Consider the following 27,050-nt stretch of genomic DNA (forward strand, 5'->3'; position numbering starts at 1 on the left):
TGCATATTTTGGTGCCGAGGCCTGCAGACAAAAATACAGCATTTAACCTACGTGTGAACACAGGAAAAGCTAGGATTGTGCTCTTTAAAAATACAAGTGCACTTTTACACTTGTTTTTTTTTAATCTCCCCATAGAGGTCTACAGGGAAAAAAAAACGCACAGTTCAACAGCTTCTTTAAATGCACGATGGGCAGGAATTTTCATGTTATCATATCCACTTTGCTTGAACTGTTAAACCCTGCGGATTTTCTGCACACAGGGAAAAACCACAGCGGAAAAACAATAAAACATTCACCCCAAGTGGGAACACGGCCTAAGGGTTTTGAGCGTTTAAAATCAAATTTAATTAATTTTTTTTTTTATTAATACAGTTGACAATCCCATTATTATTTTTCTTTCAAATTAATTTTTTTTTGTCTCCTGAAAACTAATTTTAAGCTTTTCAGCATCTACATATTAAAAGCTGTTTCCGTCCTTTTGGAAGCACTAGACAGCGGCCTGTTTTCCTTGCCTGCAGCGAGCTGAGATTTGGGTTGAGTGTTACTATTTGGACTCTTTGTAGAGGGGTCTTCACAATGGCTGGAACACTCTTGTTGTTGCTGCGCTGGGGGGAAGGGCTGGTAATCAGTCACAGACTGTCTCCCTGTCTTCAGGCCTCCGAGAACAGTTTAATTGAAACCGCTTGCAGTGAGAGGCTTTGTTGAGACTAAACTTAAAAAGCGCCCCCCACCCTGATGAGCCCCAGCACTGGTGGCACATCATTACAGCTACAGGCCATACACTAGTTTGCATAGTTTCTGTGTGTGGGCTTTTTATACTTGTTCAAATTTAGATTATTTTTTTTTTGTTGCAGAATATAAACAAATCGACTGATTTAGCAACTTTCACAAAGTACAGTCATGGCCGAAAGTGTTGGCACCCTTGAAATTGTGCCAGAAAATGAAGTATTTTTTTCCCAGAAGACTATTGCAATTCCTCATGTTTTGTTATACACAGGTTCATTTCCTTTGTGTGTATTGGAACAACACAAAAAAACTGAGGAAAAAAAGGCAAATTGGACATAATGTAACCCACAACCCCAAAAATAGGCCGGACAAAATTGTTGACACCCTCAGCTTAATACTTGGTTTCACCATTTGGAATAAATAACTGCAATCAATCGCTTCCCATAACAATCAACAAGCTTCTTACACCTCTCAGCTGGAATCTTGGACTCTTCTTACAAACTTCTCCAGGTCTCTCATATGTGAAAACGTCTTCTCCCAACAGCAATTTTAAGATCTCTCCACAGGTGATCAATGGGATTTAGATCCGGACTCATTGCTGCGACTTCAGAACTCTCCAGCGCTTTGTTTCCATCCATTTCTGGAGGCTTCTTGAAGTAGGTTTGGGGTCTTTGTCCTGCTGGAAGACCCATGACCTAGGATGCAAACCCAGCTTTCTGACACTGGGCACTACATTGCAACCCAGAATCCTTTGGTAATCTTCAGATTTTATAATGCCTTGCACACAGTCAAGGCACCCAGTGCTACAGGCAACAAAACTACCAAAAAACATCTTTGACCCTCCACCATATTTGACTGTAGGTACTGTGTTCTTTTCTTTGTAGGACTCATTCCGTTTTTGGTAAACAGTAGAAATATGTGCTTTACCAAAAAGGTCTCATCTGTTCAAAAGAGGCTTTCCCAGAAGCATTTTGGCTTACATTAGAACTGCTGCTATGGGGTCCCATGATTTCTATGTACACCCCTGGTCCAGGAAGATTAGCTACAGTGCCATGCGTTGTAAACTTCTTGATTATGTTGCTCACCATGGGCAAAGGAACAGCAAGATCTCTGTAGATGCACTTGTAAACTTGAGATTGTTGAAATTGTTCAACAATTTTGGTTCTCAAGTCCTCAGACAATTCTCTTCTCCTCTTTCTGTTTTCCATGCATAGTGTGGCACACACAATGCAAAGACTGAGTCAGCTTCTCCCCTTTTTATCTGCTTTCAGGTGTAATTTTCATATTGCTCACACCTGTTACTTGCCAAAAAGTAAGTTTAATTGAACATCACATGCTTGAAACAAAGTTGTTTACCCACAATTTTGTAAAGGTGCCAACAATTTTGTCTGGCTCATTTTTGGTATTTAGTGTGAAATGATGTCCAAATTGCCTTTTTTTTTCTTTTCTTTTTTTTTTTTTTTTTGTTCCAGTACACACACAGGAAACAAACATGTGTATAACAAAACATTTGTAATTGCCATAATTTTCTAGGAGAAATACTTCATTTTCTGGAACAATTTCAAGGGTGCCAACACACTTTGGACCATGACTGTATTTGCCTGCACAGATGTACAAGGAAGAACGGGTTTGGACTTTCTTCTGATACTTTCCATTTGTGACCTGGTCGTGTGCATTTGAGTCAACATTTGCAATTTTTTTAATTGATTTTTTTTCTTATGTCTTTTATGTAATTTATTTTTTTGCGTTGGTGGATTTTTTGGCAAATTCATAAAAATTAGTGCAGAATGTGATCCATTTGGCACAAATTCTGTCTTATTTTTTTTGGTCCGTTTTAGCTTTTTCATGGCTTTTTAAAGTATTGCACAACTTTTTACTCTAAAATTGTTGTAATCTTCAACTGCATGAAAATATTAGATTTTATACTCAACTAAAGTTCTAGAGTACACTTTTTGCAAAACCATCTGGATAACTAAAACGACAACAATAATGGGAAGAAAAAAGACAAAACCAGTTTGTGTTCCATTTATTTAAAAAAAAAAATAGTAATCTTGCAATTTTCACACTGGCCACTTGGCCTTTTTTTAGACTGGTATTCTGTACTTTCAAGAAGAGTTTACAGCAATTTCTTTATCAGCAGAGGTAGGATTTCATCACTGTCACAGATGAGCCTGCTCCTCCTGTACAATGACTTTTGCATTTGCTCATTAGATGCTTCAATGCAAAAGATAGGGTCAATATCTATGTACATGTGGTATTTCAGCATGGCAGCTCAGTGATGAGCACTTTACATGGTGGCTCAGTGGTTAGCACTGCAGCGCTGGGGTCCTGGGTTCAAATTCCACCAAGGGCAACATCTAAAAGAAGTATGTTCTCCCCGCGCTGTGTAATATGATGATGCTATATAAGTGAAGCATAATAAATAAAGACCCACAAATTACAGTACTTATCCTGCAAATTGCCTCTTTAGAGTAAAAGAGGTCTTGAACTCTATAGCGCCACCTTTTGGAAGCAGCAATCCTACAAGTCACAATCAACCCTTTAACGAGTCTACTTGGGATAAAAGCCAAATGAGAATCTCAATTTGCTGACATGGTGTTTTGGGCTGTTGGCCCTCGTCAGTGCAAAGTATGAGAACTGATTTGGCTAGATGAGAGTACTTATCCTATATTATACTCCAGAGCTAAACTCGCTATTCTGCTGGTGGAGTCACTGTGTACATACTTTACTTATCCTGTACTGATCCTGAATTATACTGCAGAGCTCCATATATTATTTATCCGGTATTGATCCTGAGTTACATCCTGTATTCTCCTCCAGAGCTGCACTCACTATTCTGCTGGTGGAGTTGTAAAGTGACTGAGAACTGTAGCCGTGGATGAGCTGCTGCTCCATACCGCTCTGGCACTTTACATGAAAATCGTGTCCCAGTCCCAATGTGCTACCAGGTGTCGTGCCATCACACTCACTTGTAGGCCACAGGCCTCCATCTTCAGGAGCTGCCGCACACAACTAAGGAGACACGCAGTTCATTTTAACAACCGGAAGTTTACTGGAAAGTTCAAGTTCATCAGATTGTAACACGCAGTATCGGGCACAACACTTCTTGTTTCCTTAATACAGTATGTTTCCAGCATCATTATCTGTTTCTTCTGGACTTTTCCTACGTTTACTGGTTCGTTCCCTCAGCCCCAGGGATCTCCCGTCCAGTTCCGCAGAGCACCCGTTATCCGTTACCTTCCATTCACACGGTTCTGCGTCCATCGTCCCTTGTACGCCAGAGGAGAAGGCACTCTTCGTAGTACCTGCTTTGAGCCTTGAGCTCCGGACGCTGCAGGAATGTCCACATGGGATCCCAGTAAGGCGTCCCACTGCCCCGGATGATAGATACTTCCCCACTGCAACTGAACTTGACCTGCTATACTGGGGCTTGCCTCTCTCACTATGGGCTAGTCCCAACTTTAACTATGTCTGTCCATACTATATGTAATAGAGCAGATCACCCTCATAACACTGTATTATATTATCTTATTCTTCACATTCCCAATATTCTTACTTCACCCTATACCTATACTAACAATACTTGTCCCAGTCCATACATTAAACAGGTTACACCTATAATGCTTACCAAAGTTTCTTACCTTATAGTAACTACCTTTATGTTCTTATGTTCTTACCTATGTCTTACTCTATACTTATACACTAAAACCGTAATACACTGTTCACACTTCACATGACACAATGTTTGTATAAAACGCATGTCATCATTTACATAACTCAATTGTTGTGTTGTCTTCAGGGGCAGGAACGCGACTGTACAGTCCACCACTCTTACAGAGTCAGTGTGTACATACAATACTTATCCTGTACTGATCCTGAGTTACATCCTATATTATACTCCAGAGCTGCACTCACTATTCTGCTGGTGCAGTCACTGTGTACATACATTACATTACTGATCCTGTACTGATCGTGAGTTACATCCTGTATTATACTCCGGAGCTGCACTCAACTATTCTGCTGGGGCAGTCACTGTATTCATACTTTACATTACTTATCCTGTACTGGTCCTGAGTTACATCCTGTATTATACTCCAGAGCTGCACTCACTATTCTGCTGGTGCAGTCACTGTGTACATACATTACATTACTGATCCTGAGTTACATCCTGTATTATACTCCAGAGCTGCACTCACTATTCTGCTGGTGCAATCACTGTCTACATACATTACATTACTGATCCTGTACTGATCCTGAGTTGCATCCTGTATTATACTCCAGAGCTGCACTCACTATTCTGCTGGTGCAGTCACTGTCTACATACATTACATTACTGATCCTGTACTGATCCTGAGTTACATCCTGTATTATACTCCAGAGCTGCACTCACTATTCTGCTGGTGCAGTCACTGTGTACATACATTACATTACTGATCCTGTACTGATCCTGAGTTACATCCTGTATTATACTCCAGAGCTGCACTCACTATTCTGCTGGTGCAGTCACTGTCTACATACATTACATTACTGATCCTGAGTTACATCCTGTATTATACCCCAGAGCTGCACTCACTATTCTGCTGGTGTAGTCACTGTGTACATACATTACATTACTGATCCTGTACTGATCCTGAGTTACATCCTGTATTATACTCCAGAGCTGCACTCACTATTCTGCAGGTGCAGTCACTGTGTACATGCATTACATTACTGATCCTGAGTTACATCCTGTATTATACTCCAGAGCTGTACTCACTATTCTACTGGTGCAGTCACTGTGTACATACATTACATTACTGATCCGGAGTTACATCCTGTAGATCTTTTTATGATAAAAATTAAAAACATAATAATAACAAAAATATTAACCAGAAAGTAATCACTATAATGAAACTGGTCCAGCCGCTCCCTCTCCCCTCACACACATATTATACATATATACAGAATAACAACTACTTACACTACCAAACAAATAACAATACAATAAGTAAAATAAACAATAGCTGTCAAAAATATATACAAACTAATATATACATATACATTTTTTTTAAATTAATATAAAATAAATACTAACTATACAAATATATACAATACTAAACAAAACACCCCACACTCAAGCCCACCAGTCCCTCCCCGGCACTGACCTGAGAGCTGGTCCTGCGTCTCATGCCTCAGTCCATGTCCAACGTCCATAGGACAGATCAGGCAGTGACCGTTTTTCACCCAAATAATCAGTGTCCCAAAGTCCCACAAGATGAACCCACCTCCCCCCTTTTCCCACCACCCAACCTACACCCAAATCCATATCCTTATATACAATATATACAGAAACAAACAATACAATAACAATACAATAACCACAACTGACAAAGCCCAAGTTCGGCGCCTGCAGCCCTACATCACTGTCTACTGATCAAAACAAAACAAAAATCTATGGTGTCAGCAGCAGCCCACCACCAGGAGAAGAGATGACCAGACTATGGCACACTAAAAGAAAAGCCCCTCCAGAGGAGAGCGGCCCTTCGTGTACCCAGTCTCTCATACTCCAGAGAGCGCACCTTCACCAGGTCACCGAGTATGGTCCTAAACACATCGTCCACTGGGAGGATTTTCTGTTGCGTCGATACTAAGCACCGTGCGTTCCACGTGTGATACCTAACCACTGCGCTAACTAAAAATAAGGTGTAGCGGTCCCGACCACCCAGGTCTCCGAATGCTCCATAGGCCCATAAGAGAGACCAGCCAGCCAATGTTTTTTTTTTTAATGGCGGTGCCCACCCTGTTGTACATCTCTGTGTTAAAGGGACAACAAAGCAGGAAGTGGTCCATTCTTTCCAGCATGGTACCTCAATGTTCCTGTCCTCAGAGCTCCTACACTTCAGATTGTCCCTCACACCCAGTTTCCCATGGAAGCAGCGCCAAGCCAAGTTCCAAAACTTTGAGGGGATCCTGATAGAATTCAAAAGATGCAGACCCACCCCGAGATCCCGACTTGGGCAATCCCTGAGCACCAGAGGCCTCTGAAAATGGGTCAACAGAACCCTTTTGTCAAGGAGCTTCCTTGGCAGAGTCCTGACCTCCCACATTCCCAGACCCCACCGGCGAGTTACTTTCAGAACCAGGGTAGCATAAGCCGATAGATGTCCATGCGGTGTCCGTAGATCCTTCACTTGCCCTCCTGTCTACCATTCCTGGAAGAAAGGCTGAAACCATCCACAACAGGAGAATACCCACGGAGGAGCCCTCTCTTTCCAGAGGTTTGCAATATTGATCTTAATGAAGGTATTCACAAGGAATACCACAGGGTTGACCATACCCAACCCTCCTAGTCTCCTCGTACGGTAAGTAACCTCCCTCTTGACCAGCTTCAGTCTATTCCCCCCACAACAGTTGGAATAACAAACTGTAGACGCGAGTCCAGAGAGGCTCCGGCAAAATGCACACACTGCCCAGATAGATCAGCAAAGGGAACAGGTAAGTTTTGATCAGGTTTACCCTTTCCCTTAGGGTCAAGGACCAACCTTTCCATTGATTCACTTTCTGAGTGGCAATCTCTAGCCTGCTGTCCCAATTTTGTTTAGGGTAATTCCCCTGGCCAAATTCGATGCCAAGAACTTTTGCAGAGACTTTGGGTCCTGGAAGGGTGTCCGGGAGATCAAAACCAGGAGCTCCTCCTCCCAACCAGAGACTCTCACACTTATCCCGGTTGATCTTGGACCCGGATGCCTCCGAGTAGCGATTTACCTCTGACATCAGCCATTCTGCCTCCCCATCAGAGGAAACAAAAACGGTGACGTCATCGGCATACTCCACCACTCTGAGTGGCTTCTGGTGCTGCCTGGTTCATCCTGATCCCAGCCTGCGGTCCACACTCTACCCTCCTAAGAAGCGGGTCAACTGCAAACACGTACAGCAGCGGGCTCAAGGGACAACCCTGGCGAACACCACACCCAACCTCAAAAGAGCTGCCAATCCAACCGTTCACAAGCGGGAAACTCTCTGCCCCAGCATACAAGGTCTTAAGCCAATCAACAACACCCCCTCCCCCGGCAGGCCATACCTCAGGACAGACCAGAGGTACTCATGATTAACCCAATCGAACGCTTTTGCCTGGTCCAATGACAGCATGTACCCCTTCCAGTACCCTGCTCCACCGCCTCTCGGACACAGAGTACAGCACTAATCGTACTGCGGCCCGGAACAGAGCAATGCTGGGCCCCCGAAAGGAGCTGGGGCGCAAATTTCACCAGCCGATTAAACAGCACCTTTGCCAAAACCTTCCTGTCTGCATTGAGAAGCACTATGGGACGCCAATTCTCAATGTTAGATGGGTCCTTACCCTTTGACAAGATGATCAGGGCAGACCTCCTCATTGACTTTGGCAGAGTGCCCGAGGAAAGACACTCATTGAATACCTCAGTCAAGAGGGGAACCGAGGCGTCCTTAAAGGTCTTATAGAATTCAGATGTTAAGCCATCTGGACCGGGAAATTTCTTTAGGGCAAGCCCTTCAATCGCCAACTTTAACTTCCTCTTCCCTGATCATCTCTGTCAAAACGCCAAGAGAGGGGTCTACCCCTGGTTCGGGGATGACTTCAGCCAGAAAAGCCGACATCTCATCCCAATCCAGATCCCTCTTCCCCAAGAGGTTCAAGTAGAAGGATCTGATGACCTCCAGGATCCCTGATCTGGATCTTTTCAGGGAACCTGCATTGTCAACCAGTCCTGTAACAACTTTACTATTCACTGATATCTTGCAGTTTCTGTAAGGGTCGGGCGAGCAGTATTTCCCATAATCCCTCTCAAAAACAAAAGATGCGTGTCTATCATACTGACACCTCATTAGCAAAGATTTCACTCAGGAGATCTCCTCGCGGCTACCTCCAGTTGAGACAAGATGCTCGAGTTTCCTCCTCCGGCCCTGATACAGGCGATACCTGTCCAGACTCCTGAGGCTCGAGAGCTGGCGGAAGAATCTCGACACCCTGTTCTTGATCATCTCCCACCACTTTGACTTACTACTACAAAGATCCATTAAGGGTACCTGGCTCTGAAGAAAATCCTCAAAGGACTGTCTTATCTCCGCTTCTTCCAAGAGAGACGAATTGAGCCTCCAAAAGCCTCTTCCCATCCGGGTAGTCTCTGTAACATTCAGAGAAAACAAAATCAAACAGTGATTGGAGAACTCCACTTCGACAACAGATACTGCTGAAGAGACGGCTTCCTCCTTTAAATAAAACCTGTCTATCCTGGACCTACAGTTACCTCTATGATAGGTGAACCCCTTGTGGCCTGGGGTGTGCCGGATGTGGACATCCACCAGGCGAGCCTCACTAGCTATACTATTAAGGGCGACGCTATCATAAGTCAGCTTGTCTCTGGAACCTCCTCTATCCAGGGGCCTTGTGACAGTGTTGAAGTCCCCTCCAAAGACGACCTGCCGACTCTTAAAAAGGTAGGGCTTGATCCTCATAAAGAGACACTTCCGGTTCCACTTAGGTTGGAGACCATAGATGTTAATGAGCCGGAGCTCTTGTCCCTTCATGAGGACATCTAATATCAGGCACCTCCCCATTTCTAACTCAATAACCCGTTGGCATTCTACCGGTGCGGTTAAAAGGACCGCCACTCCGCTATACGGCTCGGCTGCAAGAGACCAATAGGAGCGCCCGAGTCTCCACACCCTCTTAGCGAGAAACACCTCTGCCATATTTGGCAGCCTGGTCTCTGGCAAAAAGAAAATGTCAGCTTCAACCCGGCTGAGAAAATCAAAGGCCTCAAATCTAGCCATATTTGACTTAATGCTGGCGACATTAATTGATGCCAGCGTCAACGGAGTGGGTACCGCCATCATTGGTGAGTAAGTTAGATGGCTTTCTTCTTCCCACTCCCCTTATCCTCTGCCTCAGACGAGGAATCCTTCCCCCCTCTTTAATGATACAGAGGTGTCCATTCCCACATTTTTCCTTCTTTTTTCGTCCTAGTCTCCGGACTCTGGGCCAGTCCCTCCCCCCAAGGACCTTGCATCCCCAGGAGAAGGAGACTCTGCACCCCCTGTAAGCTCCGCCGAAGCCGGAACCTCACCCTCAGCCTCCTCTTCAGAGGAAAAGATGTTCTCAAGGGCTTGTAACTCGCAGGGCCGGCCTTAGGGTATATGGCGCCCTGTGCGAAATCCCTCTTGGCGCCCCCCCCCAAAGAAAAAAAATTAAACTCATGTAGGTGAAAACAACAAGTGCATTTTTTATTAATCAAATGATCAAGTAATAACAAGCAACAAAAGTTGAACAGACGGTCATTATAAAGTATAAAGTGTTTTGAACAGGTACAATTTTTATTTCTGAAACAATCAATTTCAACCATAAAATACACATTCAAAGTGCATTGCAAAGAGTCCCAAATGAATGTGCTTAGAAAATAACTTTTCGGGCTTTTGTTCTTGCAAACTCATCGATAGTGGTGGTCATGTCCAGACTCTGAAGAATGTCATTTTCAATGGACAGGACTGCTAAAGCTGTTAGTCTGTCATCTGACATTGACGACCTCAAGTAAGTTTTTATCAGTTTTAATTTGGAAAAGCTACGTTCTCCTGAAGCCACCGTGACAGGAATTGTCAGCAAAATACGAAGTGCTACCCACAGATTGGGGAAAGTGTCAGTCAGACTATTTTTGTTTATGAAGTTTAGCACATCAAGAGGATTTATGGTATCACTAGGTAAAAGACTTTGAATGTGGTAGAATTCCTGGGCCAACTCTTCTCCGTTTACGTCAGATTCAGTTCCACTAACCAATGCAGCTTGTAGATTTAGGCAACTTCTTGTCAGGTCTTCTCTAGAAAAACTATTATTTTTTATGTTGTATAAGAATCCCCATACTCCGTTATGGTTTTCTAATTGTTTGAAGCGCTCCTCCAATGATGCTGACGCTGTGTCTACTAAAACGAAAAAAAAATCTACCTTGAATTTAGATTGCGGGTCTGTTATTGCTTCGTCCCGTCCTTCATAACTAAAACTAGCTTTCTTCACTCTGATGCGCTTTTCTGGCCTAAACACTGGCTCCAAATTCAAATTCTCAGCAATCTCCTTTGCACTCTGCAGTGCCATGTCAAATCCTTTTTCACGAAAGTTTCTAATAAATTCTAGACACTTGTGAATTAGTTCTGTCACTGTACTGAGATCAGAAGTTTGTCTTTGCATGGCTTTACTTACGATATTTATTTGAAACAATATGTCATACCAAATGATAAACGACATGATAAACTTAAAGTCCGTAATCTTCTGAGCAAGAGTCTTGGCTTCAAAAGATACATTTGGCTCAACTCTCTCTTCCTCAGATAGTGCAATTAGTGCCTCATGTATGTCTCCTAAATGATAACGAAAGGGTTTAAGGCAGTCTATTCTGCATTCCCATCTTGTAGTAGACATGGGTTTCAAAGTCAGACCTGAAATATGGTCAGTCAAGATTTTCCACCTTTTAACAGAGCCAGAAAAAAGAACATAAATACACTGGATTAAACCAAAAAGGTCCTTTGAGTCTTTACTAGATCTTGCTGCATCTCCAACCACAAGATTAAGACAATGGCATCCACATGGTACAAAGACAGCACGAGAATTTTTCTCTAAAATTTGAACTTGAACACCGTTGTGTTTTCCTGCCATATTGGCACCATTATCGTAGCCTTGACCACGACAATTAGTAATATCTAAATTTTTCTCACTCAGAAAGTCAAGAAGGGCATCGGTCAATCCCTTTCCTGTTGTGTCTACAACATTTTTGTATCCAATAAAATGTTCCTTAATTGTGTATATGCCACATACTTCATCCAAAAAGCGAATGGTAAATGACATTTGCTCCTTGTGGCTTAAATCAGGGGTGCAGTCTAGTATTATAGAGTAATATTTAGCCTGGTTGCAGCGCGTTACAATGTGGTTAATGACTTGGCTTGCCATCAGAGCAATAATTTCATTTTGAATAGTTTTACCACAATAGTGGTCTGATATTTCTTTGGAGACAACACGATGCAGGTGTTCTGACATCACTCTATCAAACTTTCCAAGTACCTGCACAAACCCCAAAAAGTTTCCATTATTGGGGGTAAAAAGACGATCAGAACTTCCTCTGAATGCCAAATTGCGTTCTGCAAGAAATTGAATAATACATACAAGCCTTTCCAACACTCCTCTCCTCTGTTGTCTTTCTCTATTCATAAGAGTTTGCATGTTGGAATCTATTGTTGTATTCGTCTTGAGCCGAACCTGAGTCTCCAACCATTTACGTTCTGCTAAAAAATGATTTGGTGAGGACTCGTGTGATTTTAATATAGATGATATATGTTGCCAGTCTTGAGATCCATCTAAAGCAAGAGATGACCTTGGTTTTCTATCAAATAATTTACAACAAAAGCAGAATACTTTGTTTGCAGATTTTGAGTAAACCAACCACTGTCTCTTGCAGTGTTGTCCATTAACCAAAACTCTCTTATAGAATTTAGCAGAAAAGTGACGGTCATTTGAATCTTTTTTAAACTCCATATCTGTTATATGAACAGGCCCAGTTTCCACAACATGATCTATAACTTTGGTAGTCAATGAAGGCCATAGAGCGGGATCAGTGTCAATCAGTATTAGATCTTGATTGCTTGGAAATTCTGGGATATCAGTTTCCTGGTGACCAGTGCCTGTGTCAGCTGCAGAATGTTCCTCTGGATTTTCAACATTTTCAGTTAAATTTTCTAAAAATTGAGGATCCTCTGCTATCTCTGATTCATCGTTTAGAGAGCCATCAGGGTTTGAAAATTGTCCTGACGTGGAAGGTTCATCCAAATCGATTTCTATTGGACCTTCTCTATGTGTCGCTACACTTTCATATTGTTCTGCAGCTGTCTCTTTAGAAGAGCATTGGTCGCTGGATTTCTGAAAAAGCTTTTTGAAAGACTCTGCACATTTTTTGTCTTCAACTTCTTTAAGTGCTTTTCGTTTTCGATTTTGTGCTCCTGATAGTTTTTTGGGGCCCATAATTAAACTGAAAAATGTATATAATAATAACACTATTATTATTGAAACTTAAATATTCTAAATATTCTTCATCTTTTTATTATAATGCAGCAACAAAGAACAGATAGTCAGGGAACTGATCTTCTACCAACAAAGGCTGTCCATTTATGATGGGAGTCGTAGTTTTGCAATGGCTGACTCACAGGGTGGCAATGGGGACATTGGGGGGATGTCTGTCTGTCTGCACCTTATTGTTAACGTCTTTATTCAAGTTTGTTCATCATATCAGGCTCAGCAGCACAGCACTCACCAGTCACCACCACTTTGTAGCTGAGCTGCCTGCAGCATCCCCGGCGCGGCACTGTGTCTGAGCTGTGTGACGTCACAGTGCCGTGCCCGCGCCAATGGAAGGAGACGAGAGATGCTGCAGGCGGCGCCTCCCGCACTGTCTCCAGCGCTGGGGGTAAGTGTGTGAGGAGGAGAGAGTGCAGCGCGCCCGGGTCCCGGCCGGACATTTCAGAGCAGAGAGGGGGCGCCGGCGCCTGAGCACAGAAGAAACGCTGGGCGCTCCCTCTCTGCTCTTCCATAAGAAAAATACCGACGGGGAGGGAGCCAGCGCAGCGCCCCCCTTCACTCTCAAGTTTGAGGCGCCCTGTGCAGTTGCACAGCTGGCACGCCCCAAAGGCCGGCCCTGTGTAACTGGTTAGAAAGACTAACTAGAGGGGAGTCGGTTTTATCTTCCTTAGGTACCTTGGTCAGAGCGGGAGAAGATGTTTTATCCTCCCTTCTTTCTCTTCTTTTTGGTGCCGAGCTTACGCTTGTCCTCTAGCCACCGCTTATTATCCTCATCCATACTTTCATAATGGGAGGATTCTGTGGCAGAGGCGGTTTCCTCCCTGTGGATCCTCCTGACCACCTCATCCAACTCATCATCCCTCGGGGCCTCAGCAGCAACACTGGCATCCAGGACAGGGGCCGCCCCAGTAGCCCAGGGCTCGCCCCGCTCCCTCTCCGGTCTGCGCTTGTCTAGACGCATCAGCTGGGCAGGTGTTGTTTTTATTGCTTTGCTCCCCTGGCCCCTCAGCTCCGCCATCCCTGCTAGTCCCCTCCCCAGCAGAATCGGCCTCACGGCTTTCTCCCACCGGGGTCTCGACTGCATTAGCGAAGGAGCGAGGACAACGGCTGAATGGGTGACCTAACTCGCCACACAGGTGGCACCTAATCTCCACACAAGATGCAGCAAGATCGCCGCACCTGTGACAGAGCTTCGGTTGCCCCTGGTAGAAGACCATGATACAATCCCTACCCAGGAAGAAAGATGATGGAATGTGGGCAACCGTACCACCTGAACGCTTACGTTTTACCATAAACGTCCAGGCCCCTGACCAGATACCAAACTCGTCGTGGTTTTTCTTTGGCATCTCCACCACCTCTCCATACCGACCAAGCCACGTCATGATGTCATAACAAGAAATCGACTCATTACGAGTCATCACTGTCACTTTCTTGATCTGGTTTTGGCGAGACACTGCCTGAACGGCAAAGTCTCACCAGCCGGGCTAATTTTTTACCAACTCAAAATTCGTCCAGAAGAGCTCAAGCCCCTCCGGCCGAACAAAGCTGACATCAAACTCAGGCGTGGAATAGGGATGTATCAAGGTGTAGATGTCAATCGCCTTGAAGCCCATCCTCAGCAGGAGCTCCACAACTTTAGATCTTGGAGGACATGCATCACTGCCCCTCCACCGAAGACGGACCACATTCCTACGCACACTGTAGGCGACCTCACCCCTGGTCTTATGTGTGCCCTCCACATCATCAGTCAGTAATTTCCGCTGCTTTGCATTTGTAGCGATGCGCTTCTGATCTTTAGCTGTTGAGGCGCCGTTGATCTTTAGCATCAGGATCTTCCTGACCAGCTGCGCCAACACAAAATAACACTTTGGTGGGAAGACCGGAACGCTCAGCCCCCTAACACTGCCGCCGCTCCTCAACTAAGTGATCAGCGGCAACAACATTCAGAGGCGCCGAGGCTACCGGAGCTGCCCCTGACACCGGGCTGCTCCCCCCTCCCACTGAGGAGCGCACCACAGTATCGTGGCCTGACCGAACGCCCGCCGCTGGGCCGCCCTCACTGTCCAACCTATCGGCTGATGCACCTTCTGCTACTACAAACCGAGACGGAGCTCTGCGCCTCACTACCACGCTTTGTGATCTCCCCTCACCTTTGCACCGGATCCACAGCAGAACCCGGGCTTGGCTGGGCAACGGAGCTTATACAGCGAGCTGACCCTGCAGCCAACTCAGGGGGTACAGGGAGGGGGGCATATACGTAGCTTACCACTTCCTGCAGCGCTGGCTTGTTCTTCTTAGCCTTTTTCTGGCTCCCAGGTGCCTCTTCTGGTAGATCGGCACCAAGATGGAAGTTGTGGAGGCACACTGGGGCACTTGTGCAGCGCAGCTCCTCCCGGAGCCTCCTGACGAGCTTACTTGCATCTTCATACTCACGGAGGCATAGGTGGACACTGACTCCCAGGGTCTCTGCAGCTCCCAACCTTCCTCAGTGAGGTCGGCCTTACCTCTGTGAGTACTCAGCTTTCCTCCGGAAGGAGCGCCATCATTCACGCTGTCAGGCTTACCATCCATGCTGGAAGTCTTGCGGCTTCTAGGAGTCTCCATAGTCCCGGGGGGAGTAAGAGCCACATTGCTGCAACTCCTGGTGGAGCGTCTCACCCCCGAGTCCTCCGATGTGCAGGCTGGTTGCTGGTTTCTACTGCTCCCCACGGCCTGGTTTGGGAAGCAGAAGTCTGGGACTTGGCTCCATCAGTCATCCGGAAACCCACTCCCTCCCTGAGTAAGAGAGAGAGCAGATCCCCAGGTGGAGAGGTGTTGGCTCTCAGAGCTCAGGAGCCCACAGCAGGATCTGCAGCCACCACACCCACAAGCACCACACTGAGCAGCAGCTGATCAGAGCTGCACTCACTATTTTGCTGGTGCAGTCACTGTGTACATACATTACATTACTGATCCTGTACTGATCCTGAGTTACATCCTGTATTATACTCCAGAGCTGCACTCACTATTCTGCTGGTGCTATCACTGTGTACATACATTACATTACTGATCCTGAGTTACCTCCTGTATTATACTCCAGAGCTGCACTCACTATTCTGCTGGTGCAATCACTGTGTACATACATTATATTACTTATCCTGTACTGATCCTGAGTTACGTCTTGTATTATACTCCAGAGCTGCACTCACTATTGTGTACATAACATTACATGACTTATCCTACACTGATCTTGAGTTACAGAATTGTCTGTAAACCGCTGTGGAATTTATGGCGCTATGTACATGAGTAAAATAAATAAACTTAGTGTTTAAAAAAAAAAAAGTGTCCAATGTGAAAATTGCAAGATTTCTACTTTTTATTTTAAATACAGATTGTGATATGTAAAAAATTGATACATTTTAAAAGAAATGCATTTAACACAAAAACTTTATTTTAATTAATCGGTAATTTCTGAAGATGGTTTCTCTTTGCCATCTTCAGAAATTATTTCAGTTGCACCTCTTTGAGGTGCAACTGAAATAATGAATAAGGAGCTAATAAAAATAAAAAATGCATCGCTAGAACCATTTTCACTCCAGAAAAAGGACACAAAACGAACTCTGTATCAGCTCCTGCTGCAGCCATTGGACTTACAACTAGAGAGTTTCGTGAGATGGAATATTGCTGATCTCTCGGGACAGATATCTTTTAATTTTTAGGACCGTTTTTCAGTGCTGTTTTTCATATCTGTAAACCTCCCCCAACCTTTAGGATGTTAACTAGGGGCTTTTACTGTGGCAGAGCAATTTGGAGTTTGGTGATGCAACTTTACAAGCTGTTCCTTTTTAAATTTTGCAACGTTATGATTTTGCTCTTTGGACTTTTCGTTCTTGTGATTTCCTTGGCCTTTGATTGGAACTTTGTTTTTGGAGGAGCGATCTACAATCTTCTGTAGACTGCTGGATTATAGTGATAATCACGGCTAGTACATCACAAGTACCAGTGTTGGACATCACCAATGTGCGACATTGTACCACTTCAGTTGAATCTGCCGCCTCCGAGCTGTGATCTCCAGATTCCATCCACATCTTTTAATTCTGTCTGTTGCATATTAGTGAATATTGAAAAACTGAATTTTTTTATAAATCTCTCACGTTTTGCATTGAACCCTCTGTGGCTTGTAGACGTGCTCGTTTTTAATAATTTACTGCTAATTGACGGTTGATGCATCCGGAGTGTTGAATGATTCATGTGTATGGACACGATAGATGTAGACCCCATGTTTGCTGAGCAGTATGCAAAAACCCTTAAGGGGGTTGCCCAGCGCCCCTCACTTCGGTATCAGGTGGCATAGTGTCCATCGGCTACTTGCCAGAGCTCATGATCGCCCACCAGATATCAGACTGCCAAGCGATCGACTTATCTTCCTCAGGAACAAATGATCGCTCCTATTTAAATCAAACATGCCCAATCCTTCTTTCCTTTGACAGCTGCCATTGAGGGAGAGTTGGGAGGTTCCCATACACATCAGATCCCGCTGAAATCCAGGAGATATCTAATTTGTTTGGTCAGTGGGCCTTTAAAAGTCGTTAAAGCGGTCACTTGTAGAAGCACTTGGCTCATTTATTGTAAGGCTACGTCCATATGGGAAAGAAAAAAATCTGTTGTGAATTTTGCAGTAACTTGCATGCAAAATCTGCATGTTTTACATGTGGATTTTACACCATAAAGGGTGAAAATACATAGAACACCTTTATTTACAGGGTCTCAATCTACATGCAAATATTTTTTGGCAGCATGTTGGTGAGTTGTTATTTTTTTTTTAAGAGTTTTTTAGTGGTTCTGAAGAGGTTCTTGAAGCTTTCCTTTCTCCCTACTGCTTTTGTAGCCTTTTGACTTGACAGTGTCAAGTTTGTAGCCGATTTCTCATGTGTGCGTGAAGTGACGTGCTACTTTTATTACTTTCTTTGTCTTTTTTTTTTTTTTTTTTTTTTTTTTTTTACTGCAAAATTTTCAAGACTTCTTTTGAAAAAGAAGAAACAAATCTTTACAACAACTCTCCATATGGACAGCGAGGCGGATTATCCATTGAAATAAATATGAAGAGTAGTTAAAAAGTATTTGAAGTGTTTTTTTCTTTATGTGGATCTGCTTCTAAACCCTTTAAAAAAAAAACAAAAAAAGAATCTTTTTGAATCTAGCCTGACATTGTCGTCCTCTTTGCTGCTACTGTACAATTTGCCACGCAAAATCCACAGAAACTCCACTATGTGTGAACATACCCTGCCTCTAAAATGTAAAGTGATGCGGAATATGTTGGTGCTATAAAAATTATTATTAATCCATGCCTCTTTGATTTAAATATGGAGGCACAGAATGTGGATTTTTTTTTATTTTTGTGCACAAAAATTGTAAAAAAATAAATAAAATAAAATTGTGGTGCTTCATCGGACAAGGGAGACTAGCTCAGTACATACGTTTAGACTTTTGCTGGAGTTCTATGAATAGACCCTTCAGATGTTAGGGATGGCACTTCTCCTTACCTCGATTGGCAAGCAAATGGTTAACCGTTTCGGTAATTGGCAGCCTCTGTGTTTATAGTGGTTGGTAAACTCTGGTAATTGGGTGTCCTGTTTCCTGTGAACCTCCCTCTCCCTAAAGGAAGATAATGGCCTCTGGAAAATGTGCTCCTTTCAAGGGACCAGGGGCCACCAAATGTTTTCCATACTTTACTGTTTCATCTCTAGCAGTTGAACTAAATTAAAGGGAAATTCCCTTGATTTTTCTTTTTTGATTTAAATACTTAAATGTCTATGGAACGACAATATATTTTAAGTGGAAAGAAAGTTTTAGGGTATGTATACTTTTGTAAACCTTTTCAAAAGCATCAAAAATAAAACTACTGTGCAAATAATGTTGAAATATGAGTCCTGCTGTTTTGTGTATACAGCTCCTATGCAGACCTATGTGCCAGTTATGAACTGGAAACATACACTTCTCACTCCTCCGTCTTCTTGTTAAGGCGGCTGATGGGAGTAACACATGATTGTTGGATTAGGGTTTGTTTGCAGATATCCACATATCTCATTAATATTGCATGCAAAAAGATGGCAGGGCTTTTTATTTGCTGAAAATATATTTCAGGAGACCCGTAGATTGCAGCCACAGATGTAGCATTGCCTACCAATGGAAACCTATTGTTAAGCCCCAAAAAAATGAATTTTAAAGGAGTTATCCAGGACTTGAATATTGCTAATGCTGACTTATCCTTAGGAGAACTCCTCAATATCAGATTGATAAGGATCCAAATCCTCCTAACTGACTGATCAGGTGATTGAAGGGGCTGTGGAAATGGCACAGCGCCATACATCATTTAGTGGCAACGAATGGTACTGCAGCTAACTACTAGTATTGCTTAGGTTCACAACACTGTACTGAGCTGTGCCGGTTGTGGGGAACTGAAGCCCCTTTAGTCGGCAGGGTTGCCAGGAGTTGGATAGTCACCGATCTCACATTAATGACCAATTCTAAGGAATAGGCAAAAAAAAACCTATTGAAAAGAAATTGGCCACCTTTTAAAAAAAATAAAAATTAATAATAATAATTGAAAAAAAAAAAAAGCTATCTTACTCCTGAATCACCTCTTGCTCCTCCAGAGCAGTAACCTTGTCCTCATTTAGCCTTTTTGCCTTTTCTCATGGGTGTAACTATAGCAGGTGCAGGGGTTCCAATCGCACACAGGTCCTGGAGCCTAGGGGAGGAAGGGTGGTGCAAAAGGTCCCTTTGGCCCATATGAAAAGACTGTTATTATTAAAGATGTTCAATAGTTGGGTGCCCTGTTTCAGATTGTGCATTGGAATCCATGAGCTTCATGTTACTCCACAGTTTCCTCTTCTGGTGAATATTATGCATTATGGACATTTATTTATTTTGCTCACTTATAAAGCAGTTCTAATGCTGTTGGTCGAGCATGCTTAGATGCACCTAATTATCCTATCTAGTAAAACATCTAACAGCTGGCTTGTAGCTCAGCTATGCAAACGATCCCACTGATAGCAGTATTTAGACCTAATGACCCTGTCTAATTCATGACAAACAAGATGCACCTAATGTCCTTGTCTAATTAAGTCTAATACTATTGATAAAGTATGCCCCGATGCACCTAATGTCTCTGTCTAATTAAAAATCTCATAGCCGGAGTGTAGCTCAGCTCTGCTATACTTGCAGGGAAGAGCATGTTTGTGCTCTGAAGATCCCTATGAACAACCTATGAAATGTGAAGTTTGTAAATAGTAATGACCATCTGTCCACTAAAAGGGTCAGATTTACTACATCCAAAACTATCAATGGTCACCTCATCCTTATGAATAAAAGATCTATCTATCCCTATAGGGGAGGGCCAGCAGCGCAGATGGGGGAGGGCCAGCAGCGCAGGTGGGGGAGGGCCAGCAGCGCAGATGGGGGAGGGCCAGCAGCGCAGATGGGGGAGGGCCAGCAGCGCAGATGGGGAGGGCCAGCAGCGCAGATGGGGAGGGCCAGCAGCGCAGATGGGGAGGGCCAGCAGCGCAGATGGGGAGGGCCAGCAGCGCAGATGGGGAGGGCCAGCAGCGCAGATGGGGAGGGCCAGCAGCGCAGATGGGGAGGGCCAGCAGCGCAGATGGGGGAGGGCCAGCAGCGCAGATGGGAAGCAGTGTGCTGCTGGGAAATGTAGTTTTCTCATACCGCCCATTCAGCTCTGTGAAGCTGGATACATAGTGGGGCAGAAGGAGATGAAAAATGTTACAAGATAGAATCTTGACGCTGCGTTTGGATTGTATACTACCTATAATCATGTAGATATTGTGCTGTATAATAAAAAAAATAGCTTTTGTGGGAATATCCTTTTGTAGATACTTTTTAAAAAAAAAAATAAACAGCAAAATCACTAAACCATCCTAGTGTCGGTTTATCAGAGGCAGGAACGTATCATTGACTCATTTCATGATTGATAAAGCGTAATCTTTGTGTCATAAAACATTTTGCTGCTAGTATACTTCGCAAATTTCTCACCACTTGCTGTCGGTGAATAAAGGCTGATAACTCGTCCTTTTGGAAAGCTTCTCACAGCTGAGTGGCTTGTTACAATTGTATCCAGACTGGTTTATAGGTTTACATTTTCTTTGCCCTGATACACTGTAGAGGACTGACTATTCATGTTTATGGGAAGGTCGTTGCGTTCTTTTTCCACATGTTTCCAGTTGCGCCGGTGTATAAATTCCGAGGCGACCGTTCCAGGTCCTGATAATCGCTTTGCTCCGATCTGTGTGTGAAGTCGTGTTAATCAAATAAAGGCAATATCAATTGTTTTATAATGATCTCCTCTGATCTCCACGGCACAGGGGAAGGCGACTCTCACGCCATTTTAATTAAAAAACTAAGATGCGCACAGTGTGACGCCAGGAAACGCCACTCCGGTCTTCTCGCCTGAATAAGCAGTCGTTCACAAAAGAAAAGCTGATTGATGCCATGGTGCAAGGACTTCTCAAACCCCAGTCCTCTCACAATACAGATGTCCCTTTAATTTGCCATTATGAGAACCTGGATTGACTGAGAAATTCTGGATTATTGGACGGCCTATAAATTTATACTTATGCACTTTATAATTTTAATATATAAATTGTGAGCATAAAACAAGTGCTGAACTTTCCAGATGATCAAATGTCAGATTAAAGAAAGTCTACTGTAGATTGTTCCCAATGTAATGATTTTTTCAGACTATGCATTAACCGAATTCTGTAGACGGTTTACAAGGTTAAAAAAAAACCACTTTGTTCTGAGTCATTCAAGATTTGTTCTGCTTTTAATAATGCAATATGAAGACTTGTAAATACTCTGGAATTCATACCCGGGGGCGAAAAAATCTGTAATTATATTTTCATACCTCCAATCAAAATTTTTACAAAGGGCGCATGTCCCGAAAGTTAAAATGACCTAATTGGCCTTGTGTGAATTGAGCTTTTGTAGCAACGGAAACCAGGTCTTCTATAAAAAAAAAAAAAAGGAAAAAATGAGCATTAAATTGGGCTGAATATTACTGCACATGTATGTATGACATTGTAAGGCTCAGCCCAAATTGATAAAAGAAAACCACTATTAGTTTTAGTTCTCAAAGCCAGATGTGGAGCAGCTGCTGTTATAATTGGAGAATAACGGCTATTATATGTAAGGCTATAACTACTATAATACTGCCCCTATGTATAAGAATATAACTACTATAATACTGCCCCAATAAGTACAAGAATATAACTACTATAATACTGCCCCAATACTTACAGGAATATAACTACTATAATACTGCCCCAATACGTACAAGAATATAAGTACTGTAATACTGCCCCAATACGTACAAGAATATAAGTACTGTAATACAGCTCCTATGTACAAGAATATAACTACTATAATACTGCTCCTATGTACAAGAATATAACTACTATAATACTGCCCCTATGTACAGGAATATAACTACTATAATACTGCTCCTATGTACAAGAATATAACTACTATAATACTGCCCCCTATGTACAAGAATATAACTACTATAATACTGCCCCTATGTACAAGAATATAACTACTATAATGCTGCCCCCTATGTACAAGAATATATCTACTATAATACTGCCCCTATGTACAAGAATAGAACTAATATAATACTGCCCCCTATGTACAAGAATATAACTACTATAATACTGCCCCCTATGTACAAGAATATAACTACTATAATACTGCCCCTATGTACAAGAATATAACTACTATAATACTGCTCCTATGTACAAGAATATAACTACTATAATACTGCTCCTATGTACAAGAATATAACTACTATAATACTGCCCCCTATGTACAAGAATATAACTGCTATAATACTGCTCCTATGTACAAGAATATAACTACTATAATACTGCTCCTATGTATAAGAATATAACTACTATAATACTGCTCCTATGTACAAGAATATAACTACTATAATACTGCTCCTATGTACAAGAATATAACTACTATAATACTGCCCCCTATGTACAAGAATATAACTGCTATAATACTGCTCCCTATGTACAAGAATATAACTACTATAATACTGCCCCCTATGTACAAGAATATAACTGCTATAATACTGCTCCCTATGTACAAGAATATAACTACTATAATACTGCCCCCTATGTACAAGAATATAACTGCTATAATACTGCTCCTATGTACAAGAATATAACTACTATAATACTGCTCTCTATGTACAAGAATATAACTACTATAATACTGCTCCTATGTACAAGAATATAACTACTATAATACTGCTCCTATGTACAAGAATATAACTACTATAATACTGCCCCCTATGTACAAGAATATAACTGCTATAATACTGCTCCCTATGTACAAGAATATAACTACTATAATACTGCCCCCTATGTACAAGAATATAACTGCTATAATACTGCTCCCTATGTACAAGAATATAACTACTATAATACTGCCCCAATACGTTCAAGAATATAACTACTATATAGCAGACCACACTCTTAAGTGGTAACGTTCCACTAGCTCTGATACCTTGTAGCAGGTTGACTCCATGTTGTATAATATTGAACAAGCAAAATGAATATTTAACTTTATTGCCCCTTAAATGTTTATTAGCTGGTACTTTTCTGGCCGGGCCTGTTCTCCGCAGCTCTTGCTTGTGTTCAGGGTCCCTGGTAGTGAAGGCCTCAGTGTTGTGGGCAGGGGCCCCGGGCTCTGCAGCCATCTGTTTTATTTTACCGCTTTGGGTTGGAGTTCTGTAGGCGGCCGGCGCTCGCGCTGTAGTCAGATTACAGTCAGATCTTCAGCCGTCCACATGTGGTACCTATTTTTCTGGCCTTTCGCCTCCGTCCTAACCTGCTGCTTCGCTGATTGCCTTCTGGCAGTTTTTCAGATTGCTGATTGCGGAGAACCTTGGTTTGGGGTCTCCCTGACTTTAACGCTTTCCTGACTCTTATATTGGTAAGGATTTGAACATACAGTGGATTGTATGAGAACGTTTTCTCACCTAATCCAGTGATGGCACAATGCTAGTGCATGGCTCTGATTGGTGGGGGGCAGGTTGTTGGGGTCCCCGCCCTGCCATGATGGGGAGTTCTGTGAATCCTTCTTGTGAAGTGCCAGGATGAGGGGCGCCACTGTGCAGAGATTGTGCTGACCTTTGCTATTGGTGGGGCAAGGAGTCCTTGCATTCTGAGGACCGCCGATCAGCAAGTTATGGCTTATCCCAACAATACCATTTGAAACCTTATATACAAAATTGTAATCCCCACATTAAAGGCAAATTCTCCTCTGATAAAGTGATGGTGTATCTCTGGGTATGCAATCGCTTTGATTGGCGAGGTCCTGCCTTTGGGACCCTCTTAGGCTATGTTCATACATTGCATTTGTTCAGCGTTTTTTTTTCTGCAGCAAAACCTGATCTCTTGCCAGGAGGTTTGTTCAAGATTTTGCTGCGTTTTTTGCTGTTTTTTTTCACTGTCCTTTTGTCTCTTTATGCATGTACATAAAGTTCAGTGAAAAAAAAAAATCTCATTCTGGTTTTGGCACAAAAAAACGCTGAAAAAAAACGCTAATAAACCTGACACCTGCGTCTTTTCAGCGTTATTTTTCACCACCCATTACTTCCAATGGGTTAAAAATCGCTGAAAGAAGTGGCATGTTCTATTCTGCAAAAAAAAAACATGCAAAGTACAGAATACTGATCAAACAAATGCCAAGGTGTGTGCATGAGATTTCTGGAATCTCATAGGCTTTGCTGGAATGTAAAACGCAGCTGAAAATCTGCATAAAAAAAAAACGCAATGTGTGAACACAGCCTTAGAATTTGGAAATGAAGACTCTGCATCTCTAAATATATATTAACTCCTGTTAGCGGACACGGCTCTATACTAGTGTTGTGTCCCCTTCATTCTCAGAATCATTGCAGGGCCCCAGCAATGAGAAAGTGATTGCATATAACTATATAGTATGGGAAAACCAAATGGACTACAAGTCACAGCATACTCTATGCCAAACGCCATAATCCTGACAAAAGCAACCTAGCAGGTGATGTACACACTGCCTCTACTGCTGCAGAACCTCATTATCATGCTGCCTGGTTGGTTCTTGTTTTTCTTGTGGGATGAATGTCCCAGTGTGACCTTGATTGGAGTAGTAATCCCCGACTTCTCGTGACCTTCATGTGATCAGATCACACTATCGCTCGCTCTGTTCACGGACCTTCTCTTCTCTGGGATACAAGATTTATCCTTGGGAAAGTTCAGGAAATTAATTCTCTAGTAGGTCAAACTATAATTTGCTGGTATATAATATAGTTTACTTTTTCACTATTTTTTTTATTTTTTTGGCTGGGTTCCCACTGCCATATGAAAAACTATAAGCTATCTGTTTTTTTTAACCACCCATTGAGTTTAATTGGCGACTCTCATCGAAAAAACAGTAGCGTGCACTTTGTCCACAATAGTAATTTTCCTCTTGCTGAATTCCTAGATTCATCTTTCATTGCCCCCATAAAGTATTATGCATACAGAAGTGCCCCCCAAGCACAGTATGATACCCCCATGGTGAATTCCTCTGCATACACAGTATAATAACCCTACTATACCTTACTTCAACTCCCAAGGTAAAGTATGGTGACCCAAACACAGTATGATCCCCCAACTGGGACTCCCACGCAGCCCCCCACACAGTATGATAGACCCACTCAAACCTTCACACTGTATAATTGCTTGCATACAGTATAATGGACTCCCACATAGTCTTCCATATAGTATAATGTGACGCGCCCCCTGGGCCATGCTTGGGGAATAACCGGAGCCGGATCTGTTGGGGGTAGTAGTCCTCGTGGCGGTGACCCGGTCCGTGCCCAGGGTGTCAAACTCAGTGGCGGATTTTAGTATAAGTTGTTATATTGTTCGACTACGCCACCCGTTGAATGCGGTTATGAAACCGCCGCTGCAGGGCAGACCGCTGAGGCCGGTGGTACAGTTGTGCAGCGTGGGTAGTATAACCCCCAACGGGAGGGGTATGGCCTCAGGGCAGCGGACGTGGATGATGGGGATGGTAGAATTGCACGCAGGCACCAGGAACCACTCAGAGACGGTGCGGTGTAGTTCAGGGTCTTTACTGGTGACAAAGATAGACCCTCCCGGGAGTACTGGCTAGCGATCGGGGCCTGGTCAGTCCGTGAGCAGACAGGATCTCCCCTGGCCAGGCGGAGTTGTAGGCCTCCCCGTCTGTCTGCACTCTTCTTGGCTACCTTGCTAGAAGCGGGTAAAAGTAGCCCACGTCCCTGAGTGTACCGTGTGGTGCTCACCCGTATGGCCGGTGACTCGGGGCCTTCTGGTAGCCTCCGCTCCAGGACGGCGGTGCTGGTCCCTTGCGTGTAACCGTGCCTTCGGGTTTCTTGGCCAGAGGACCTGAAATCCCCTGCCGGTCGGTTTCTGCTGCTGGGTATGGAACAGTCCCCACAGCCTCGGACTCCGTGTCCGGTGAGATCTCTTCAGTCAGGACGAGCTCTACAGCTTCCAGTCTCTGACCCCTTTTATCACTGCTCCCAGAGAGCTCCTGATCTTACTCTCCCTGTATCAGCTCCACTCCAGACCAGACTGTGTCTCTGTCTGTGTTCTCTTCTAACCCTACCTCAGCCCCAGTTCATATAGGGGAAGTGCTTCCCCTCCCAGGACTGGGCAGGAGGTGTGGCATGCTCAGGATTCCTGACCAGGAGACCACCCACCTGCTCACAGACGTAATATTGCTATTAGTGTGGTAACCAGACCCCTGGGGTTCCACATTCCCCCCTAGTAAAATTTAGTACTCCGGGACTAAACATATTTTTGAAAACATAACAGGGTATTAACAGGAACAATACAATAAGGAAAAACATGTTAAAGTGGTCACGGCGTGTCCGCAACCGGGTGCAATTTTTGAAGCAAAAAGGGTGTCCATTTCACCAAAGAACAGGGAGCCGTAACCAGGTAGGGGTCTGTTCTGCCCCGAGTCTTTAACAGTCTTTAGTCCGTTCCTGAGTTACGCTCCAAACATATATACAATAGAGTTCTAGTAAATCCACAAAAGACACCTATAAAATAACTGGAAAAACATAATTATTTACAAGCAACAGTAAACAGGTAAATATTAATAAAACAGTCTAAACACTTTAGATCCTCCAACGTACGGGCAACTGGCCTCTAGTGGCTCTAGTGGACCTACGGAGCTGACTAAC

General features: G+C 43.4%; 1 protein-coding gene and 1 long non-coding RNA gene across 5 annotated transcripts in view; one reads left to right on the forward strand and one right to left on the reverse strand.

The window, feature by feature from the left end:
* LOC141157047 (uncharacterized) overlaps nucleotides 1-27,050 on the reverse strand; it is a 168,387-nt gene that overhangs the window by 34,090 nt on the left and 107,247 nt on the right. Inside the window, exon 4 of one of the 4 annotated variants that reach the window (XR_012247740.1) lies at nucleotides 21,558-21,790. The exons of the other annotated variants lie outside the window; for them this stretch is intronic. This is a non-coding gene — a long non-coding RNA (uncharacterized lncRNA). Of the gene's footprint in view, nucleotides 1-21,557; nucleotides 21,791-27,050 lie in introns of those variants that run through there. 4 annotated transcript variants of the gene reach the window in all.
* Nucleotides 1-27,050, forward strand: part of CACHD1 (cache domain containing 1) — a 148,906-nt gene that overhangs the window by 26,351 nt on the left and 95,505 nt on the right. The window lies entirely within an intron of this gene.

Source organism: Phyllobates terribilis, unplaced genomic scaffold (assembly GCF_046119375.1).
Source record: "Phyllobates terribilis strain yellow unplaced genomic scaffold, ASM4611937v1 Scaffold_8__6_contigs__length_399053987, whole genome shotgun sequence".
NCBI lineage: Eukaryota > Metazoa > Chordata > Amphibia > Anura > Dendrobatidae > Phyllobates > Phyllobates terribilis.